Below are 11,142 nucleotides of genomic sequence, written 5' to 3' on the forward strand. Positions count from 1 at the left end.
AGCAGCGGCAGCAGCAGTGGCAGCTTCTCCTCGCCTGGATGTGGACTGGCCAAAGTTTTCTTGCTGCAGCGATGGCTGCGGTAGCAGAAGGTGGTGGATTTCCTCGGCCTCAGGCCTTGGGCGACCTGGATCGTGCCCACTCAAGCAGTCCTAAGCGTCACAGCCTGGCCAGCCCTAGGGTCCAACCCAGGCTTTCCCTCGTGGGGAGGCTGTGGGGCCACGGGATGTGCAGCGCGACAGAGACTCTGGACATCTAGGCCTGTTCTTCGGGGCACAGCTGGCCCGAGTTTTGGAGGTTGCCTTAGAGGTGGGCTACCTTCTGGGGGAGGGGTTTCCCAGCCTGAGGGAGGATCCTCCGGGTGTCTGTGCTGACACCCCAGGGTGTGGTGTGATTTAGGCACAGCTTAAGGGGCACTGGAGTGGTCTCAGGGTTCAGGAGGCTATTGCCATCCTTACACTGGTGATAGGGATGTTAGAGAATTCTGCCACGGACTCCAATGAGTCCGGATTCTAAAGAATCCACCCCCTCAGAGTCCGTGGTGGAATGGACTAACCCCTCCCACCTCCCCCCGAAATCCCCCCAGGATAGACCTACCTTTTGCCAGCCGGTCCGGTCCGTTTGCTGTCCCGGACAGATTGGAACTATCATGGCGGCCATGATAGGCTATGTAAATACTTACGTAGCCTATCATGGCAAAAGCAGGGGCGCAAATAGTGTAGTGGATGCCATTTGCATCCCTGCTCTTTGCCGTGATAGGCTACGTAAATACTTACGTAGCCTATCAAGGTGGCTAACAGTGCGGACGTAAATGGCATCTGCTATGGTGGATGCCATTTGCATCCCTGGCCTGGCAGCGGACGGAAGTCCCACTGCAGGTGGGCCTGGCTGGCGGCTCTACGGACTTGCCGCAGAGCGGAGCTGGCCAGGCCGAATTCTGGGGGGGGACAACTTATATGTAAGTTTCATGACTCTATTTGTGTATAGGTCTATAGGTACATCCCCCCAATCACCATTAAAAAAAAAAAATTAAAACATGGCAATCAGTAGGGATGTACAAAAGTCACTTACCTTTTTGATGGGGTGATTTGTGGTGGGGGGGAGGCGCTCCACACCTCCCCCCGAAATCCTAACCCGGCCGCCCACAGCCAGACATCCGGCCACTGGGCAGCCTGCAGGCAAAAAAACAACAACAGCGTATGCAAATGGTTGGGGCTATGGCGGCCACCATTTGCGTTCCCTTTTTTTCACTGTTTTAGCCTATGTAAATATTTACGTAAGGTATTATGGCGAAAAAAAGGGGAACGCAAATAGAGTAGTGGGCGCCATTTGCATTCCTTTTCCCCCCTCCATTTTAGCCTACATAAATATTTACGTAAGCTATTACGGTGAAAAAAAAAGGAACACAAATAGCGCGCACTCCGCTATTTGCGTTCCCCTTTTTTTTTGCCATAATAGCTTACGTAAATATTTACGTAGGCTAAAACAGCGAAAAAAGGGAAGGCAAATAGCACCCACTCCGCTACTTGTGTTCCCCTTTTTTTCATCATAATAGCTTACGTAAATATTTACATAGGCTAAAACAGCGAAAAAAAGGGTATGCATATGGTGGCTGCTGTAGCTGCCGCCATTTGCGTACGCTTTTTTTTTTTTTTAGCTTACCATGATAGGATTAGGGATGGATGAAAGGGACTTACCTGGTCCCGCAGCTTGCTTCGCGGTGGGGGGGAGGTGCTTTGGTTCTCTCCCCGAAGTTCAGGTGAGGGGGGGAGGCACCCCGCCTCACCCGGCCGAAATTCAGGCAGAGGGGGAGGCGCCCCATCCCTCGCCACTGAAATTCAGGCCCGGGAGGAACGCCCCGTCTACCCAGCCGTGAAAAAAAAAGGAAAGTAAAAAAAAAAAACACACCTGTGATAGGCTACGTAACGATTTATGTAGCCTATCATGGCTAGATTTCCAAAGTCAGCCATGATAGGCTATGTAAATCATCACGTAGCCTATCACAGGTGACTTTGGGAAAAAAAAAAAAAGCACGTATGCAAATGGTGGCGCCCATGGGGCGCCGCCATTTGCGTTCCTTAGTTTGGCACGTCTAGTCTACGTAAAGATTTATGTAGACTACGGCGAAAATAAGGGAACGCTATTTGCGTTGCCCTTATTTTCGCCGTAGTCTACGTAACTCTTTACGTAGACTAGACGTGCCAAACTAAGGAATACAAATGGCGGTGCCCCATGGGCACCGCCATTTGCGTACGCGCTTTTTTTTTTTTTTCAAAGCCACCCGTGATAGGCTACGTGACGATTTACGTAGCCTATCATGGCTGACTTTGGAAATCTAGCCGTGATAGGCTACGTAAATCGTTACGTAGCCTGTCACGGGTGTGTAGAATCATAGAATATACAATAGAATAGTAGTAAGGATGGAAGGGGCCTACAAGGCCATCGAGTCCAACTCCCTGCTCAATGCAGGAATCCAAGTCAGAGCATCCCTGACAAATGGCTGTCCAGCCTCATCTTGAAGGCCTCCAGTGTGGGAGAGCTCACCACCTCCCCAGGTAATTGGTTCCATTGTCGTATTGCTCTTAGTCAGGAAGTTTTTCCTGATGTTCAGCCGAATCTGGCTTCCTGTAACTTGAGCCCATTATTCCGTGTCCTGCACTCTGGGATGATTAAGAAGAGTTCCTGGCCTTCTTCTCTGTGACAACCTATCAAGTACTTGAAGAGTGCTATCATATCTCCCCTCAGTCTTCTCTTCTCAAGGCTAAACATGCCCAGTTCTTTCAGTCTCTCTTCATAGGGCTTTGTTTCCAGTCCCCTAATCATCTTTGTTGCCCTCCTCTGAACCCTCTCCAGTTTGTCTGCATCCTTCTTAAAGAGTGGTGCCCAGAACTGGACACAGTACTCCCGATGAGGCCTAACCAGTGCTGAGTAGAGGGGAACTAGTACTTCCCGGGATTTGGAAGCGATGCTTCTATGAATGCAGCCCAAAATAGCATTTGCCTTTTTTGCAGCCACATCACATTGTTGGCTCATATTCAGCTTGTGATCGACAACAATTCCAAGATCCTTCTCGCTTGTAGTGTGGTTGAGCCACGTATCCGCCATCTTGTAACTGTGCATTTGGTTTCTTTTTCCTAGGTGCAGAACTTGGCATTTGCCTCTATTAAATGTCATTCTGTTGTTTTCTGCCCAGCGCTCCAGTCTATCAAGATCACTTTGAATTTTGTTTCTGTCTTCCGAAGTATTAGCTATCCCTCCCAATTTTGTGTCATCTGCAAATTTGATCAGCATTCCCTGCACCTCCTCCTCCAAGTCATTAATACAAATGTTGAAGAGCACTGGGCCCAGGACTGAGCCCTGCGGTACCCCACTCGTTACCTCTCCCCAGTTTGAGAAGGTCCCATTGATAAGCACTCTTTGAGTCCGATTCTGTAGCCAAGTGTGGATCCACCAGATCGTTGTTTCATCTAGCCCACTTGGAGCTAATTTGCCCATCAGGATATCATGGGGCACTTTGTCGAAAGCTTTGCTGAAGTCGAAGTATATGATGTCTACAGCATTCCCACAGTCTACAAGGGAGGTGACTTGATCAAAAAATGAGATCAGATTTGTCTGGCAGGACTTGTTTTTGACAAATCCATGTTGGCTTCGAGTAATCACGGCATTGTTTTCAAGGTGCTTCCAGATGGATTGCTTTATGAACTGCTCCAGAATTTTCCCAGGGATTGATGTCAGACTGACTGGTCTGTAGTTCCCAGGTTCCTCCTTTTTACCCTTTTTGAAGATAGGGACAACGTTAGCCCTCCTCCAGTCATCTGGCACTTCCCCCGTCCTCCATGATTTCTCAAAGAGAATAGACAGCATTTCTGAGAGTTCTTCTACCAGTTCCTTTATGACTCTAGGATGCAGTTCATCTGGCCCTGGAGATTTGAACTCATTCAAAGTAATTAGGTGTTCCTTGACCATATGCCTGTCGATCTCAAGCTGCAATCCTGCCCCTTCAGCCTGTACTTCGCCTTTGCCAGAGGGGTCATAGACCCTCTTTTGGGAGAAGACTGAGCCAAAGTAGGAATTGAGTACCTCTGCCTTTTCTTTGTCATCTGTTATTGTTTTGCCATCCTTATTTAATAGCTGAACCACCATTTCTTTCCTCTGCCTTTTACTATGCACGTAGTTGAAGAAAGCCTTTTTGTTGTTTTTAACATCACTTGCTAACCTCAGCTCATTCTCAGCTTTAGCCTTCCTGACTCCATCCCTGCAATTCTATGCTATCTGCCTGTACTCTTCCTTTGTTACTTGTAGGGATGGCGGAGAATTTCTCCCTGAAACTTCGGGGGGCCGAGCGCCAACGTGTTCGGCCCCCCGAACAAGTTTCGGGGAGAAATCCTCCGCCCCCCCGCCCCCCGCCCCCCCCCAGTACGGGACTTACCTTCCCTGAATGTCCCTCCCGGCGGCGGGTCCGGCTGGCGGTTCGTCCGGTGTTCGAGCGGGGCGGGAGCGGCAGCCGTTCTTTCGACCGGCTGCCGCCCCCGCCATTGCAATGAAAGAAAAAAAAAACACACGTCCCCTGATAGGCTACGTGACGATTAACATAGCCTATCATGGCTAGATTTGCAAAGTCAGCCATGATAGGCTACGTGAATCGTCACGTAGCCTATCACGGGTAACTTTAAAAAAAAAAAAAAAAGTGTGTACGGATAATGGCAGCCCCCATAGGGAGCCGCCATTCCCCTTCCTTATTTGGTCGCTGTAGTCTACGTCAATGTTTACATAGACTACGGCGAAAATAAGGGCAACGCTATTTGCGTTGCCCTTATTTTCGCCGTAGTCTACGTAAACATTGACGTAGACTACAGCAACTAAATAAGGAACGCGAATGGCGGCTCCCTATGGGGGCCGCCATTCGCGTACGCGCTTTTTTTTTTTTAAAGTCACCCGTGATAGGCTACGTGACGATTCACGTAGCCTATCATGGCTGACTTTGCAAATCTAGCCGTGATAGGCTACGTGAATCGTCACGTACCCTATCAGGGGACGTGTTTGTTTGTTTTTTGTTACTTTCGTGTTCGCGGCCGGGCGAGGCGGGAAGCCTCCTCCCCGGCCTGAATTTCGGCTGGGCGAGGCGGGAAGCCTCCCCCCCCGGCCTGAATTTCGGCCGGGCGAGGCGGGAAGCCTCCCCCCCGGCCTGAACTTCGCGGGGGGAGCAGCGAAGCGCTCCCCCCCACCGCGAAAAAGCTGCGAGAAAAGGTAAGTGACTTTCGTTCACCCCTAGTTACTTGGCCTTCTTTCCACTTCCTATATGTGTCCTTTTTTGTTTTCAGGTCATCCCTAAGCTTTTTGTGAAGCCACATTGGCTTCTTCTGTTGTCTTCCACCTTTTCTTCTTGTTGGAATTGCTTGTGATTGTGCCTTGATAATTTCCTTTTTTAAAAGCTCCCACCCATCTTGGACTCCTTTTCTCGCTAGCATGGCTTGCCATGGGACCTTACTGATCATTGTTCTGAGTTTATGAAAATCAGCTTTCCTAAAATCCAGGGTACGCGTTTGACTACACTCGGCTTTTGCTTCCCTTAGAACCAAGAACTTAAGTACAACATGGTCGCTTTCCCCCAGAGTTCCTGTAACTGCTACTTTATCCACTAAGTCATCTCTGTTGCTTAGGATCAAGTCAAGGATAGCCGATCCTCTAGTTCCTTCCTCTACTTTCTGTAGGAGGAAGTTATCCGCCACACAAGTCAGGAATTTCCTGGAGGGGCCATGTTTTGCAGAATTTGTCTCCCAACAAATATCGGGGAAATTGAAGTCCCCCATTACTACTACATCATGCTTCCTTAAAATATTGGCTATTTGCTTTTCAAAAGTTTCATCCTTGTGTTCTCCTTGATTGGGTGGCTGGTAGTAGACTCCGGCCACCAGGTTCCTTTTATTCTTTGCTCCATTTATTTCAACCCAGATGCTCTCGATGGGGCTACCAAGCTCCTCCTCCTGTATTTCTGTGCAGAGATATGTATTTTTCACATACAGTGCAACCCCACCTCCCTTTCTGTTCCTCCTGTTCTTTTTGAACAAGTTATATCCTTCAATTGCTGTATTCCAGTCATGAGAGTCATCCCACCAAGTCTCAGTTATACCCAACAGGTCATAATTTCCCTCTTGTATTAAGAGTTCAAGTTCGTTCTGTTTGTTTCCCATACTCTGGGCATTAGTATATAGACATCGAAGACCATGTGCTTCATATTGTTGTTGTTGTTTTTGTTGTTGTTGTTTTTTACGTTGTTGTTGTTGTTTTTTACTTTCCTTTTTTTTTGTAATGGCGGTGGCGGCGGCCGGTCAAAAGACCAGCCGCCGCCCCCGCCCCCGCCGAACTGCCGCTGGGACCCGCCGCCGAGAGGGACATTCGCACGAGGTAAGTCCCATCCCGGGGGAGGTGGGGGGCCGGCGGAGAATTTCACCACCAATTCCGGGGGGCCGAATGCTTTGGCATTCGGCCTCCCAGAGATTCGTGGAGAAATTCTCCGCCATCCCTACTAGGGATGTCAGAGAATTCCGCCACGGATCTCAGTGAGGCCGAATGCCAGTGCATTCGGCCCCATCAAAATCTGTGGCAGAAAGAAGCCCCCGCCCCACAAAAGGTGCGCAAAACGGAGCACTTACCTACTGCCGTCCGCACTAACTTGCGAATGGCAGTTGCGCTGCGGCCGCCATTCGCTTCCTCATCATAGCTGTGATAGGCTATGTAAATAATTCCTCATCATAGCTGTGATAGGCTACGTCGGCTAACGCGAGGACACCACTTGCATCCCTGCGGAGGCCGTGATAGGCTACATAAGTATTTATGTAGCCTGGGAAAGGGAGAAGGCGAATTGCTCTGGCTGGCAGGATGGAAGGTAAGCACCCCCCAAGCCAGTTCTCCCCCTCCCCCGTAATCTGAGTGGAGTGGAACCACTCTGGAGGATTCTGGGGGGGAGGAACAGATCACCTCCCCCCCACAGATTCCCCACCGGAACAGATGTTGGAGAATCCATACACCTCTACCTGCCAGGTGTGATCAGAATAGGAAACAAAAATGCCTGTCTGACCAAATCACCTCACCTCATGGCATGTCATACAATTCCTTCAGCCAGTGTGGAGTAGGTGGGGGAAAATAGGTGCTTCTCAGCACTAAGTGAGAGAATCCTACTCAGATAGATCCCCTAATATATGTCCTGGCCAATCTCATACTGTTGGGTCTTGAGATGGGGTGGGTGGGGTTGTCACATCAGGGGAAAAAGGGGATGAGAAGGAAGAGGTCATCCATTATAAAGGTGAGATCCCTTTGCTCTTGATTGGCCTGAGGTGCTGCATCTCACCTTTGTCTTTCTGCTCCATTCTGCTGAAGAGGAGTAGCTCAGTGGTAGATCACCTGCTTTGTGTGCAGGAGGGCCCAGGTTCAATCCCTGGCATCTCCAAGTAGGGCAGGAAAGACTCCTACCTGAAATGCTGGGGAGTTGCTGCCAGTCAGTGTCAACAATACTGGGCTAGATGCTCCAATGGACTGACCCAGTATAAGGTAGATTCCCATGTTCCTAGTGGACCAAATTCTCTTCTGCTGCATGCCAGGTGAGCACCATTCTTCCAAGAGAAGAACACTAGATTAGTTGTAATTAACTCTTACCTTTACATGCTGCTGAGTGTTTAGAGTAAGTGTAGATCTTTGTGTCAGGGCAGGACTCCAAGATTTCAACCCATACAAGGTTTACACTTTTCAGAACCTGCTAGCAGCAAGTACCCCGCAAAATGTGTTTTGAATTTGAGAAAAGGCACAGAAGGCCTTAGACCAAGAGCCCTCTTAGTAGAGGGGCTCAGCTATAGCCTGTATAAAAGCAATAATAAAGGAGAGTGCCAAATTGAGCATTAGCACAAAGACTTTCCCTCACGACCGTGCACATGCATAGCCCATCTCCAGTATTTTTAGGATTCAGTGAACAGCGCTTTTCATTTCCTATTGGTAACATTTACAGACATTCAGATGGAGCCTGACATCAAGCTTACATGTTTCCCATTCATTTCTCCATATTAAAGGTTAATGTAAAAAACATTTGGCACTGGAAAGCAAATACAACAGCAGCAGCTATCATTGTATATATCTTCCACAGAAACAATACCAAGCTTCTTGCAAATTGCTGTAGCAACTTCGTTCTAGCCATATGTTGCATTTCTGCATATGTGTAGTTATTTTTCTGTCTTTCTCAACACTTTCCTCTAGAAAGTGTTCAAACTCTTTCCAGTGTTTAAATGCTATTCAGCATGAACAAAATCCTTCATGATTTTCAGAATGAGCTATCTATCTATCTATCTATCTATCTATCTATCTATCTCTGTCTATCCATCCATCCATCCATCCTCTCTCTCTCTCTCTCATCACCCCCTGCTGATGTATTACACACACTGTACTTACATACCTCACGCAAGCTGCACCAACAGTATGTACCAGATGTGCATTTATGCATGACTGAAAACATATAGGAGAGATTGACACGTGACTGCTGTGCTCTACCATAGACAGAGTTCAGAGTACTTAGTTCTTGATCTGCCAAAGCAGCTATATATGCCCACTGCCCTCATGCTGCAAATAGGTGAGTACTAGGGAAGGGCTGTAGGGCTGTGGTAGAGTGCATGCTTTGCATGAGAAACCCTCGCTGGTTCAATCTGTAGTGTCTCCAGGTAGGGCTGGGAAAGACTCCTGTCTGAAACTATGTACAGCCACTGCCAGTCAGGGTGTTGAATAGTGAGGTAGAGAGGCCGGTAGTCTGACTCAGAATAAGGCAGCTTCCTGTGTGCCCCCCCCTCACACACCCACAACAACTGGCTAGTAGTATTCTCTCTGCTAAATGAGCTGGCACAATACGATGTGCTAGCTCTTGAGAAGAGAAGACTGAGGGGAGATATGATAGGGCTCTTCAAGTACTTGAAAGGTTGTCACAGAGAGGAAGGCCAGGATCTCTTCTCAATCATCCCAGAGCGCAGGACATGGAATAATGGGCTCAAGTTGCAGGAAGCCAGATTCCGGCTGAACATCAGGAAAAACATCCTGACTGTTACAGTGTTACAGCAATACGACAATGGAACCAATTACCTAGGGAGGTAGTGGGGTCTCCCACACTGGAAGCCTTTAAGATGAGGCTGGACAGCCATCTGTCGGGGATGCTCTGACTTGGATTCCTGCATTGAGCAGGGCTTGGACTTGATGGCCTTGTAGGCCCCTTCCAACCCTATTGTTCTCTGATTCTATGATTCTAATGATCCAATGTGGATTTATTAAAACAAAATCCAATTTGTTCATGTCCCAGGATGTCCTGATTTTTCAGACAGATGCCCTGTATATAGTTCCCCTATAATGGACAAAAGGCTTATTGTCCAGTAATTTGCCAGAACCTTTGGGTCTCCCTTTTTAAAAATAGGAACTTAATTTTAGTTCCCTAAAGCATGCCTTAATCCATGCTTTAGGGAACCTCCCAGTCTGATTAATAAGAGTAAAAAGTGTTGCCAAAGGAGAGGCCCACCACGCTAGGTGCACTTTCACTAATTCAGCGGGCCTAGAGATTTCCCCTACTGGCTAGTAGCATTGTTTATTTTCTGTTAATTGTCAATTTACTGTTGAAGAGTAGAATTATGATCAGTGGTGCACCTAGGTAATTTTAGACCCTGAACCCAATGGTCCTAGTGGGGAGGGGGAGGCACCTTTAGGCAGCCACATGTATTATTTCAGTGATGACACATACACAATTAGCATTTCTCGTCTCCCTTTCTGGCCGTTCCATGCTTTACAACTGCTTGCACTTTTCTGATATGTTAGAGTGGCAGGGGGAGGAGGGAAAGGGTTTGGCATCTCAGCTTACAAAAAAAACTTCTGAGCATGTGCAGAGTTTTGTGTTTTAAAATCACAGGTCAATCCCATACATGTCTACTCAGACATAAGGCTCATTGAGTTCACTGGGATGTATTCCCAGGCAAGTGTGTATAGGACTGCAGCCTTAACTAATCAAAACTACAGGAATAAAACTGTGTTTGCTTCTGCTGCTCCGAGGCAAAAAAGATTCAGCTGGGAATAAGCACAATTTCTTGCAGAAAGCGATCATATATATATTTAAAGTAAAAAAAAAAATAATCAGATGGGCATCTGTAAATATGTCCATGTCTGGCTGGCCAACCCTGAAGATAAAATGTTTTTAAAAAACAACATAAGAAGAAAAGATGCTGAGGCAAAGCGTATCGGCCCAAGTGGGTCATAGCCCAGGTACTGATCAGGGCCCTGGACTTCAGCCCCAAAGTCCAACCCAGCTGCACCACTGATTATGACTAGGGATGGCATGGATGCCTAACTGGGTCCAGGAGTCCATCGGGCTCTCTCCTGCCTGCACCCCTGGGCCATGGCCGCTGAGCCTCTGGCCTCATGCTCCCCCACTTGTGCCTTCCCAGATGTTCCCCACACTCACCCAGACCCATCCGCGAGCACTTGCCATTTTGCCTAGCTTATTTTTACAGAAAAAAGGAGGTAAATAAAAATGCAGATATTTAAATATGTGCAAATGTGGGCTGGGAAAGCTTGATCTATGCAATATTAGAGGCATAAATTGCCGATTTATGCTTCTAATATTGTGTATATCAAGCTTTCCCAGCCCGAATTTGGGCATATTTAAATATCTGCATTTTTATGGACCTCCTTTTTCCCCATAAAAATAAGCTCAGCAAAATGGCAGGCGCTCATGGATGGGATCCAGGGTGAGCATGTGTGGCTTGGTGAGCTCATGGGGGCTCGAGCATGGGTCCGGGGGGGCTCAAGCGGGGGAGCGCTTCAGCAAGCATCTGCCGATACCAGATGGTGGTTGGTTCATCCATCCCTAAGTATGACTAGATATTGACAGTAAGTGCTATATTGTATACAAACAGAAAATATCAACTATCTGAGCAATACCTAAGTTAAGCCTTTGCTTGGTGAACCATTTTTCCCCCCTTTGGACTTTCAGCTGGAAAAAGATAATATGCTGTTCATTTTGAAACAGTTTATTTTGTCCAGAAATAGTTGCAATGATAATTATTCATTGCAATGGTTTTATGTCCAGTATTTCTAGATCTCCTGTACTATGTATGAAGGAGTTCAAGTAT

The 11,142-nt window shown here is 47.7% G+C and overlaps 1 non-coding gene across 1 annotated transcript; it reads left to right on the forward strand.

Annotated features, from left to right (window-relative positions):
* The first annotated feature begins 7,376 nt into the window (after positions 1-7,376).
* On the forward strand, positions 7,377-7,445 carry TRNAT-UGU (transfer RNA threonine (anticodon UGU)). The gene has a single exon. It is a non-coding gene; the product is annotated as a tRNA-Thr (tRNA).
* The last annotated feature ends 3,697 nt before the right edge of the window (positions 7,446-11,142 follow it).

This window comes from Heloderma suspectum, chromosome 1 (genome assembly GCF_057233095.1).
Source record: "Heloderma suspectum isolate Gila_16-S chromosome 1, 16-S_ref, whole genome shotgun sequence".
Taxonomy (NCBI): Eukaryota; Metazoa; Chordata; class Lepidosauria; order Squamata; family Helodermatidae; genus Heloderma; species Heloderma suspectum.